This window comes from Cetorhinus maximus, chromosome 19 (assembly GCF_964194155.1).
Source record: "Cetorhinus maximus chromosome 19, sCetMax3.hap1.1, whole genome shotgun sequence".
NCBI classification, from domain to species: Eukaryota; Metazoa; Chordata; class Chondrichthyes; order Lamniformes; family Cetorhinidae; genus Cetorhinus; species Cetorhinus maximus.
In genome coordinates, this window is record NC_135897.1 from 61,235,211 (window position 1) to 61,248,301 (window position 13,091).

Here is a 13,091-nt window from a genome sequence, read left to right on the forward strand (position 1 = left end):
AACCTGTTATTAAATACAAGTTTGTAAGCTATCAGCTAGAACTCGACTTCAAAACATCCTATAAATGGCCATTAGAAGGTATTTAAAAAAGGTAAAACATAATTATGGGTTTGTGGCAAATAAAAACAGAAAATGCTGGAAAAACTCAGCAGGTCTGGCAGCAACTGTGCAGTGAGAAAGAGTTGGCGTTTTGAGGACGTATGACTTCTTCATATCTCTGAAGAAGAGCCATATGGACTCAAAACATTAACTCTGTTTCTCTCTCCACATGTGCTGCCAGACCTGCGAGTTTTTCCAGCATTTTCTGTTTTTATTTCAGATTTCCAGCATCCGCAGTATTTTGCTTTTATGCCGACATGGCAGTCTATCTCTTTTATTGTTGTGGACCCAAATGCACAATAACTTGACATTATTGAAGGAACATCTGAGCAATGAATATTTGGTGCACTGTGCAGCCCATTGTAATTGTACCTTTCAAGACATAGGTATATATCCTGGAAGGGTTATCGATATTTTAAGTATGACAATAATTCTGAAGTTATTTGAGTACAACTTTACATGTTATTGCTAACAGTAATGTCTAGCTTATAGTCCTCTTCAAGTTGTGAGATAGTTTTCTTTTGTAGTCTGCAGCCATTAAAATAATTCTGAAGTGTGGTTTACAGAAGCAGATGCAGGCTGGTTCTCTCCAGTGTTGCAAATATCTGGTGCATGGTTCATGTGTTTTAGTATCTAATTTTTAATTTTAGGAATTAAAGTTCAACTGTAGAAAATGGGATAAATGCAATTAAAGCAGTTTGGAGCCTATTAAAAGATTGGGGTCATATTGCTTTAAGAGGTTCACAGCTGGAAAGATAAGATCATAAAACAGCAATAATAATAAGCTGTGAAGAAGAGTCATACGAACTTGAAACATTAACTGTTTCTCTCTCCACAGATGCTGCCAGACCCGCTGAGTTTTTCCAGCATCTTCTGTTTTTATTTCAGACTTCCAGCATCCGCTGTATTTTGCTTTTATTGTCATAAAACAGTAGATAGGTTTATTTAGCTGGAGAACTAGAGACGTGATGTCTACATTGCTTGCAAAGGAGTGCAGTCCAGAGAGATAATTTTGGTGGAATGGGAGTTAGAGCTAAATTAGTTTAAATACATCCAACCCTGAAAGGTTATAAAACCCATTCACTTTAGCAGATCAAAAAAATTGTAAATGAAGGATAATTAATTTAAAGGTCAGTTTGAGGATAGCCCAGAGCAGGCTATGTCATCATGGAGATGGGTATAGCTTAGGAAGGCTCTCTGGTTTCAGGGTGTCTGCTGGAAAAGGTTTTTAGTTGCAGTTTGGACCTCGTGATTTGCAGCTGACTGAGAGAAGTTAGACAAAATAAGTGGCAGACCTACACCAGAAGCAGAGTAAGACCCTAAGTTCATCACTGACTATGTGGAAGGCGAGGTAAGGCTTAGTCTCAGTTTGAATTTTGTGAGGATCAGAAGCTGGAAGATTGCCTAGTTTGAAGCTAGTGGGACAATCTACAGTGGACCTCAGTGTTTTATTGCAAAATAAATTAATCAACAGAGTTGCTTGGAAATATTGGCAAATACCGTATATACTCATGTTAAAGTAGAGTTTTTTACACCAAATTTTTAGGTAATATGCAGGGGGTCGATTTGTACTCGAGAAATATTTTTGAGGAGTTGAAATCCATGCATGTTGGAGTGACAACTGTTATCTTAAAACATGAAAAATATTTACCTATTACTGGTACACCATGCTTTCAGTGGGCTAAGCAACGGCAGCCATAACCTAGATTTCTTGGGTATGGTAAGGGCAAAATCACACTCGGTCATCATCCACTTTAAATCTACAAATAAAGATTTATCCCATGCTTTAATTTACGTTAATTATAGCGCCATCCTCTCCCATTTTTTCTTGTAGCAGAGGAAAATGTACATAACCCAAAATAATTAGTAGATACGACCATAATATCAGGAAATTAAAATTACCAATAGTAATTGGTTATTTATTATAGCCTTGGCGTGGTTTAGAGGGCAGGATTGGCGGAAATGCAGTTTCTGACCTGGCAACAATATTGTTAACGTCAGAATGGATTCATAACTGGCACTGCAAGTATCTTAGAGGCTAGCATAGAGTTTGGATCTGCACATGGTGAATCAACTGGCCTGAGTAGGCTGCAACTAGGCTAGGGTGAAAGGCTGTTTTTTTTGCCAGCTCACTGAGGTTGAGGTGGCAGACATGCACTGCTGCAGAGGACTCATATGAACACATCGATGGGGCTGCATAGAGGAAAGTACTGAATGGACATGCACAGTGAGATGCTGGGTATATTGGCTGCCCTGCTGGTCACTGTCAAGGAGTTTGGAGGATTCTCGCTCCAACTTGGCAAAGGGCATGGCGCAATGTTTGCATTCTCCATTGCCTCTGTTTCTTCCTACCATGCTGCAGATACAGAGGCATTGGCATTGCTGCCCTCATGCCTGTTTCAGCCTGAGTGTCCAGGTAACCTATTCATCTGCCATCCCTATGATGATGTGGCAACATTCTCTGACAAATGCAGAACTCAACAAAATACCTCCAAACACTCCATTTGGTGAAAGAAAAAGTTCCAAAAATTTAACTTATCTTCAATCAGAGTGCCGGGCCCTTAAAATAACACTACTGCAGGACTCATCTGGCTGTTTCATGTTTCTTTTCTCAAGAGGTGACAACACGGGCGATACCAGAACCTACATTGCCCGAATTTGGGGTCCTGGCATCACATCGGCTAGTTGGGCCCTGTGACATCGGGATAGCATCAATTCACCTTGTTTGACTGCTTGCAGGAGACCCACCTGCATCCACGCATACCCTCAGATCGCTACCAAACCTGTGCAGATAGTGGCTGGCAGAACAGCCAGTCACACGTGAATTTTGCACCCGCTACCTTCACATTAGACAACAGTCTAGCATGCCCTAGAAAGTTATTTTTCAGGGAAGGAAAAGTTTTTAAAGCAGCACTATTAGTAGCTTATTTGCTATATATAACCTCTTTGGAGGCAAACATAAAATAACTGCAAGATAAAAACAAAATGCTGCGGATGCTGGAAATCTGAAACAAAAACAGAAAATGCTGGAAAAACTCAGCAGGCCTAACAGCATCTGTGGAGAAAAAAGAACAGAGTTAACGTTTCGAGTCCGTATGACTCTTCAGAGCTCACCATGCTCTGAAGAAGAGCATTTCCATTTTCTACAGGACCATGCCCTTCCACCCAGTAGTCTCCACAATCAATGGATCATTATCCACCATTTCCACCTCCAGCACAATGCCAACGTCAAACACATCTTCCTCTACCCTCCCCTTTCAGCATTCCAAAGAGACTATTTCCTCTATGACACCCTGGTGCATCTTCCATCAACTCCCAATACCAGTTAGGGGAGATGGTGGCATAGTGGTAATGTCACTAGACTAGTAATTCAGAGGCCTATGCTAATGCTATGGGGACACAGGTTCAAATCCCACCACTCAACTAATAAATCTGGAATATAAAGCTAGCCTCAGTGATGGTGGCCATAACAACAATCATGGATTATCATAAAAACTCATCATGTTCCTTTCGGGGAGGAAATCTGCCATCCTTATCTGGCCTATGAGATGGTCTAACAAGCCACACTCACATCCTGTAAATGAAAAAAGAAAAAAATGTTCTGTTTCCCCTTGCACCTTACTATGTAAGCACTGGAAGATACAGCATCTGCCCTTTCTCTTCATTCCTTCCCACTATCCAGGATTCCAAACACTCCTTTTGGATGAAAACGTGATTTACTCCCACTTCCTCCAACTTATACTGTTTTTGCTGTCTCCACTACATCGAGGAGATTAAATGCAGATTGGGTGATCACTTTGCTGAACAGTTCTGATCAGTCCCCAAGTGTGACCCTGAACTTCTAGTTGCTTACCACTTTAATTCTTCAACCCACTCCTACTCTGTCCCTTGCCTCCTACTTTGTTCCAGTGAAACTCAACATAAAATTGAGGAACAGCACCTAATTTTTCTATTAGGCACTTTAAACTGTGAATTTAACAACTTTAGATCTGAATTTTAGCTTCCATTTTCCCTCAAATAGCTGGTACTGGAAGAAGCCCAAAAAAGGCACTAGAAGTGGAGGAGGTATGGGCTGGTACTTGGGTTGGGGTACATATCTGACGACATGGTTTGCAACTTTGGGGACTTCCTTTCCTCTGCCACATTCCTACAATGTTGGAGTTTTCTCTTTGCCAGAGATTTATGCTTCCCCGCCACTACTGTACTATTCTGCTGTTACACCTCTCCCCAACCCATATTTTGTCTCTATACTCATTTTATTATCATGCATTACAAATACACCAATCATTAAAAGTTGCACCATAGGTTAGCAAGACCATAATATAAGTAAACCAAGCACTAGGTTTTATTTCTAGAGGGATAGAATTGAAAAGTAGGGAAGTTATTCTAAACTTGTATCAAACCTTAGTTTGACCACACTTAGAGCAGTTCTGGTCGCCATATTATAAAAAAGATATAGAGTCTCAGGACAGAATGCAGAGAAGATTTACAAGGATGATACTATAAATGCTTGGCTATACGTACCAAGAGAAGATTGACAAGTTGGGTCTCTTGTCTCTTGAAAAAGAAGGCTGAGGGGTGACCTAATCGAGGTCTTTAAAATTATGAAAGGTTTTAATAGAGTGGATAAGAGAGAATGTTTTGTCTTGTGGGGAAGAGCATAACTTGAGGTAATCAATATAAGATAAACCAAGAAATCCAATGGGGAATTCAGAATAACTTTCTTTACCCAAAGAGAGGTGAGAATATAGAACTCACTATCACAGTGAGTGGTTGAAGTGAATAGTAAGGGGCCTAATGGCCTACTCCTGTCCCTAAGTCCTATGTTCCTAAAGATGTAATTAAATGGAGGCTAGACAAGCATAGTGGGGAGAAGGGAATAGAGTGTCATGATGATAAATTTAGATGAGGAATGATTGGAGGAGGCTCAAGTGGAGAATAAGCACCAGCAAGGACTGGTCAGGCCAAATGGCCTGTTTCTGTGCCATATATCCTAAGTAATCCTAATTATTGAGCCTTCTTGAACTTTGTGTTCTGAATAATCTCTGCATCATCAACATCTTCTTTCAGGGTGAGCATCACCACAAGGCAGAGTCCCTAGAGTAGTATAAAAAGTGCAGGGGAGAGCTTAAAAAGGAAATTAGGAAAGCTAATAGAGTGCATGAGAAAGCATTGGTGCTTGGAATAAAGGAAAACCCAATGGGTTTTTTTAAATAGATGAAGAGCAAGAGAATAACTAGGGAAAGAGTAGGGTCAATTAGGGACCTTGGAGGTAATCTGTGTGTGGACCCAGAAGACATGGGTATAGTCCTCAATGAATACTTTGCGTCGGTCTTCACAATGGAAAAGGATGACGCAGGTATAGACATCAGGGTGGAGGACTGAAATATGAGAGGAAATTAACAGAGGGAGAGAGGAGGTACTAGTGGGTTTAGCGGCCTTAAAAGTGGATAAATCCGCAGGCCCGGATGAGATGCATCCCAGGTTTTTGAGGGAGGCAAGGGAAGAGACATCAGGGGCCCTGGCAGTAATTTTCAAATCCTCTCTGGCCACAGGTGAAGTGCCAGAGGACTGGAGGACAGGTAACATTGTCCCATTATTAAAAAAGGGAAGAAGAAATAGACCAGGAAATTACAGGCTAGTCAGTCTAACCTCAATGGTGGGGAAGTTACTGGAAAGAATTCTGAGGGACAGAATATATCTGCACTTGGAGAGACATGAATTAATCAGGGTTAGTCAGCATGGATTTGTTAAGGGAAGGTCATGTTTGACAAATTTGATCGAATTTTTTGAGGAGGTAACCAGGAGTGTTGATGAGGGTAATGCATTTGATGTGGTCTACATGGACTTTAGCGAGGCTTTTGATAAGGTCCTCATGGCAGACTGGTCAAGAAAGTAAGAGCCCAAAGTTGGATCTAAAATTGGCCGAGAGGCAGGAAGCAGAGGGATGTTTCTGTGACTGGAAGTCTGTTTCCAGTGGGGTTCTGCAGGGTTTGGTGCTGGGGCCCTTGCTGTTTGTGATGTACATAACTGATTTGGACTTAAATATAGGGGGTATGATCAAGAAGTTTGAGGATGACACGAAAATTGGTAGGGTGGTAAATAGTGAGGAGGATAACCCATAAACTGCAGGAGGATATCAATGGACTAGTCAAGTAGGCAGAGCAGTGTAAATTTTTTCACCCATAGGATGGCGGGAGTCTGGAACTCACTGCCTAAAAGGGTGGTTGAGTCAGAAACTCCTAACATTTAGGAAGTATTTAGATATTCACCTGTGTTGCCATAGCCTCCAGGACTATGGGCCAAGCACTGGAAAATGGGATTAATGTAGTCAGTTCTTTGTTGACTGGCATGGACACGATGGGCCGAATAGCCTCCTTTGCTGTAAACGTCTATGAGTCTATTGCATCACCCAAGGTCTGGACATTGGCACCAACTGGACCTGGTCATCACGAGAAGGCGTGATCTGCCCAGTGTTATTCACACCCGCACACAGTGCAGATTGCAACACTGACCACTCTTGTCATCAGGAAGTTTCACAATTCCAAACACGGTGGCCTGCCACACATAAACATCCCTTACACAAGTAATGATGCCAAATACCACCACTTTTCACTGTCACTAGAATGGTTGCTTCCCACCAAAGGTTTACCAAGAAGTGCTAATGCTGGTATTGATGAAGCTTGGAAGTTACTAAGTTCAATTATCTGTGAAGCAGCAGAAGCATCATTTGGTAAAGGTGGAACCTGCCACAAGGGCTGCTTTGAGAGTTACTTAGCTGAGATGACATCCGTCATTTTTGCAAAAAACAAAGCTTACATGATGCATGACATAAAGCCAACAGCTAAAACGCTGCACGACCTGAAACAAGCCAAGGCAGCTGTGCAAAGTATAGGGAGATACTGTGCATATAAACACTAGGTCATCTTATATCAAGAAATCCAAACTGCCTGTGACAATGGAAATCTACGAGCTATTTATGAAGAGATCAAGATCAATCAAACTACTTTGGTCCTTTCATCACCAAAGTTGCCCCTCTGAAGTCAGCAGATAGTGAAGTACTGAACAACAGAAGTAAACAAATGTCCTGCTGGGCTGAACACTACTGTGAGTTGTACTCCTGTGAGAGGGACATCTCCCAGTTTTTGCTTGACGCTTTCCCACAGCTTCCTGTCATGGATGAGTTTGATGAAGGACCATCAGCACTTGAGCTTGAGGAGGCCATAGACTGCAAACAGAAAGGCAACTGGCAAGGATGGAATCCCAGCTGAACTGCTCAAGCACAGAAAGGTCCATTGATTGCCACACCTTTATGGCCTTCTTCTCTGCTGGAAAGTTTGGGCTCCGTTTCACAGAAGATGCGTTATGCAAAAATTGTCACACTATTCAAAAAGGAGTCTGCAATTACAGGGCACCTCACTCCTTAGCACCACAAGGAAGGCTTTTGCTGGGTCATATTTAAAAGACTCCATCTACTTGCAGACCAGTTGCACCAGGATGCACAGTGCAGTTTCCTTCTCAGAAGATCTTCTGTGGACATGATCTTGTCCCTCTATCAGCTACAAGACAAGTGAATGGAACAGGGTATACCTCTTTACCTTATTTTTGTGGATCTCATTAAGGCATTTGATACTGTCAGCAGAGTAGGACTCCACAAGATTTTGGGATAAATTGGCAGCCCACCAAAGCTCCTCAGTCTCATCCACTTCTCCATGACAACATGCACTACACTATAGAGTTTGATGGCTCCAGCTCTGACAATTTCAGAGTGAAGAATGAGTGAAACATGACTGTGTCCTACCTCCCATTCTGCTTGGTCTCTTTGTATCCATTTTCCCAACCTTTCCTGCAGATATGAAAGGAGTCTACTTGCATACTAAGTGAGACAGCAAGCTCTACAATCTATCAAGACTGAAAGAAAAGTCAAAACACAGCACATCCTGATCAAAGAACTCCTCTACATTGATGATGCTGTGCTAATTGTTGGGATGGTTTTGGTTATAGAGAGTGTCTGTTAAAGAAGTCTTCCTAGTCTTCTTATGTTAATAGCATGTCTTTATAATTATACAACTATATGCAAATATACAGTAAAGGGTACAGGCATGGAGCAATCTCCATCCTAGATCTTAACATGTCTCTGGTCAAAGATTTGTTTGCTGCCATACCTCAGTGGTTCCAGGATCATGCCAATGACCCGGAGTCGGATTCCCCCTGCTCCGTAAAGTGGAGTGTCCATTGTTCAAAGCCAGAGGTCTTTGAGCCATGGTTCCTCATCTGACAGGACTGTCACACTGGCACCTGAATCTAATTTCAAATTTGTTGGGTGTCCATTTACCAGGATGTCAGCATTCCAAAATGAAGAACTACAATCTTTGATTTCACCCATGTAGCACAGCTATGTATCTTCTGGCTTGTTGGTCTTGACCTCGTGGATTACCTGTGTGATACTGGGGTTTTGACTTGCACAGTTTACCAGACAGTCCCTGTCTGTTGCAGTGGAAGTATTGGGCTATACTCAGAGGACAATGATCTCCTTTGTGAGGGCGCTTCACACTGTAGCGCTGGCAAGGTTGCTTAGCTGGATGGTTCGAAAATTGCTTTCCCTGAAGCTGGACTTCTAAGGGAGATTGTGTGGAGTATCTGCTGCGGTAAAACTTCTGCTCTTAGCTTCCAGGCTCTTCTCTCTGGAGAAATTTTCTCAGCGTCTGTAGCTTCAGCTGGGAGCTTCTTTCAGTTCAGAATACGTTGAAGATATCCTTTTTCTTAGTCTATCTGTGAGAATGAGGGTTTTTGATCTGGAGCTGCCACCATGTTGGGATGGTGTTGGGTGCAGAACATGTCTATTAAAGAAGTCTTCGTAGTCTTTTGTATGTTAACAGCACATCTTTATTAACAACTTAACTATATAAAAATATACAGTAAATGGCACAGGTGTGGAAATATCTCTAAGCTAGATGTTAACATGTCTCTGGGCAACACCACACTGACTCTAGGTCTAGGTCATGTGCCTTCTTACATCACTGTGGGCGGTACTATACTCAGTCTCATATTAACCCTGTATGTGCCAAATCCTTCTACTACACTAGTCACACACATGGAAACTCAGCTACAACGATTCATGGACTGTCTCTCCCATGCCTGTAACTTGTTCGCCTTGACTTTAAGCATCAACAAAGCTGTGGTCATGTGACAAGGTGTTGCATCTCAACCCCTGTTCACACTAAATAACACCCTGCTGGTAGTGGTTAGCAAATCTGCTACCTCAGGTCCACGGTGACAGACAATCTGTCTCTTGATGCAGAACTTGATAGACATATGGAAAGCAGCTACCACCTTTGGCCAACTCATGAAAAGCACGTGGAATAACATCAAGCTGACCGTTAGGATCATGTTGATGGTTTATACGGCCTGTGTTCTCAGCACCTTGTATAGCTATGAAACATGGACGACTTACAGCAATCAAGAAAAGGAGCTCAACAATTTCCATCCCTGCTGTCTGTCGTGCACTCTGGACAGGACAAAATCATGAATACTGCAATCCTACGAACGTACACCAAGGAGCAGGAGTAGGCCATTCAGCCCCTCAAGCCTGCTCCGCCATTTAATAAAATCATGCTGATCTGATAGTAACCTAAAATCTGCAGCCCACCTTCTGCCGATAACCTATCACCCCCTTGCTTACCAAGAATCTATCCACCTCTGCCTTAAAAATATTCAAAGTCTCTGCTTCCACTACCTTTTCAGGAAGAGTTCCAAAGACTCATGACCCTCTGAGAGAATTTTTTTTTTAAATGGGCGACCCCTTATTTTAAACAGTGACCCCTAGTTCTAGATTTGTCCACAAGAGGAAACATCCTCTCCACATCCGCCCTGTGAAGATCCCTCAGGATCTTATATGTTTCAATCAATTCGCCTCTTACTCTTCTAAACTCCAGCAGATACAAGCCTCGTATGTCCAACCTTTCCTCATAAGACGACCCACCCATTCCAGGTATTAGTCTGGTAAAGCTTCTCTGAATTGCTTCCAATGCATTTACATCCTTCCTTAAATAAGGTGACCAATACTGTACACGGTACTCCAGATGTTGTCTCACTAGTGCCCTGTACAACTGAAGCATAACCTCCCTACTTTTGTATTCAATTCTGCTTGCAATAAACAATAACATTCTATTAGTTTTCCTAATTACTTCCTGTACTTGCTTACTAGGCTTTTGTGATTCATGCAGTAGGACACCCAGAACCCTCTGCATCTCAGAACTCTTCAATCTCTCACCATTTAGATAATATGCTTCTCTTTTATTCTTCCTGACAAAATGGACAATTTCACATTTTTCCACATTATACTCCATCTGTCAGATCTTTACGCACTCACTTATCCTATCTATATTTGTTTGTAGCTTCCTTATTTCCTCTTCACAACTTACTTTCCTACCTATCTTTGTGTCATTAGCAAATTTGGCAACCACCCCTTCATCCAAGTCATTTATATAAATTGTAAACAGTTGAGGTCCCAGCACTGATCCTTGTGGCACGTCACTTATTACATCTTGCCAACCTGAAAAAGACCTGTTTATGCCTACTCTCTGCTTCCTGTTAGCCAGCCAATCTTCTATCCATGCCAATATGTTACCCCCTGTACCATGAGCTTTTATTTTCCGCAATAACCTTTGACATGGCACTTTATCAAATGCCTTCTGCAAATCAAAGTGCAGTGCATCCACCGTTTCCCCTTTTTGTACAGCACGTTACTTCCTCAAAGAACTCCAATAAGTTGGTTAAACACGATGTCCCTTTCATAAAACCATGTTGACTCTGCCTGATGACCTTGAGCTTTGCAAGTGCCCTGCTATAACTTCTTTAATAATAGCTTCTAACATTTTCCGCACGATAGATGTTAAGCTAACTGGCCTGTAGTTTTCCGCTTTTTGTCTCCCTCCGACTTTTTGAATAATGGAGTTACATTTGCCATCTTCCAATCTAATGGGACCTTTCCCGAATCTAGGAAGCTTTGGAAAATTAAAACCAATGCATCAACTATCTCAGTGGACATTTCTTTTAAGACCCTTGAATGAAGTCCATCAGCACCTGGGCTCTTGTCAGCTCGCAGCTCCAACAATTTACTCAGTACCACTTCTCTGGTGACTGTAATTTTCCAGACTTCCTTCCCCACTTCCATTTCCTGGTTTATAGCTGCTTCTGGGATGTTACTTGTATCCTCTATAGTGAAAACTGATACAAAATACCTGTTCAATTCATCTGCTATCTCCTTGTTTTCCATTATCAATTCCCCAGACTAGGACCAACACTCACTTTGTGAACTCTTTTCTTTGTAAAATATTTATAAAAACTCTTACTATCTGTTTTTATATTTCTGGCTAGCTTACTCTCACACTCTAATTTTTCCCTCCTTATTAGACTTTTAGTTACTCTTTGCTGTTCCTTATATTATGTCCAATCTTCTGGCCTTCCACCTATCTTTACACAATTATATGTTTTTTCTTGAAGTTTGATACTATCTTTAACCTTTCTGGTTAACCATGGATGGTGTGTTCATCCCTTGGACTTTGTGTCATATGAAGACAACCTGTCTGAAATGGATTTGTTTGCTGCATGTCCATCATCTTTCATTGATGGAAGGATAAGACCATAAGGTCCTATCCTTTCATCTATGAAAGATGATGGACATGCAGCAAAAGAATGCCGCAACAACAAATTTTGCCTTTCACCTTAATCAGTTTTGTCATTTAATCACTTATGCCCTGCACTCGGAGACCTTCCCCTTTTTTCTCAGAACATGGGAATAGGAGTAGGCCATTCAGCCCCTTGCTATTCAATGATATCATGGCTGATCTGTACCCTAACTCCATCCACCCATTTTGGTTCCATTTCCATAATGCTCTTGGTTTGCAAAAACCTATCAATCTCAATTAAAATCATCAATTGAGCTAGCATATAATCCTTTTTGTGGGAGCGAATTCCACACTTCTACCATCCTTTGCATGAAGATGTGTTTCCTAACTTAATTGGCATGGCCTGGCTTTAATATGTCCTCTATCTATCCCTATAATTTCATTTCAAAATCCTAAAACCTCCTTCAACTCAATCCTAAACCTTCTATATTACAGGGAATACAAGCCTAGTTTATGTTATCTCCCTTATAATTTACCTTTGGAGTCTTGGTAATATTCTGGTAAATCTGTGCTGCACTCCTTCCAAGGCCAATATACCCTTTCTAAACTACCTAGAATTGTACACAATACTCCAGACCTGGCCTAACCAGGACTTTGTATAGATGTAGTGAAACTTCCTCCCTTTGCATTCTAGGCATCTAGTTATAACGGGTATCATTCCATTATAGAATTATAATTATATTTTGACCTAACCACTATATTTTAATGATCATATAAATACTTAGACATCACTTGTGGCTTAGTGAGTAGCACCTGGTCTTCTAACCAATATTTGGTGGCGGCACCCTTCTGTTTCATAAGACGATGGTTTGAACCGTGGTTATAAGCATCAGCTGGTGTGGCTCAGGAGCCCCCCTCTGGCATGGCAATCTCTGCCTCATTTGCTGCAGAGGAGGACAGTGGGCTGAGAAGGTGTGCAATTCGCTGGCCTCTGTATTCTCTGGGCCCTTTCCTCAGCCAGCTGAGCTTTTTGTTTCTGCTTGCCTCTTCCAAAGCTCTTCCAGCAGTCAGCCTCCAGAGGCCATGGCCATTAGCAACTATCTCCATGTTGTCAGTGTCAATGTCCACCATCTTCATATCTCGCTATCAGGTGTCCTTGTAGTGGAGGTATGGACACCCGAGAGGTCATGAGTCAGTGGCCAGTTCACCATGCAGAAGATCTTGGCTATAGGGCCATCATCCATCTGATGAACATGGCCAAGTCAGCGCAGACGTATTGGCTTAGCAATGAGTGTATGCTGATGGAATTAACATGCTCCAGGACCTCTGATTTGGTGACCTTGTCCTGCCAAGAGATGCTGA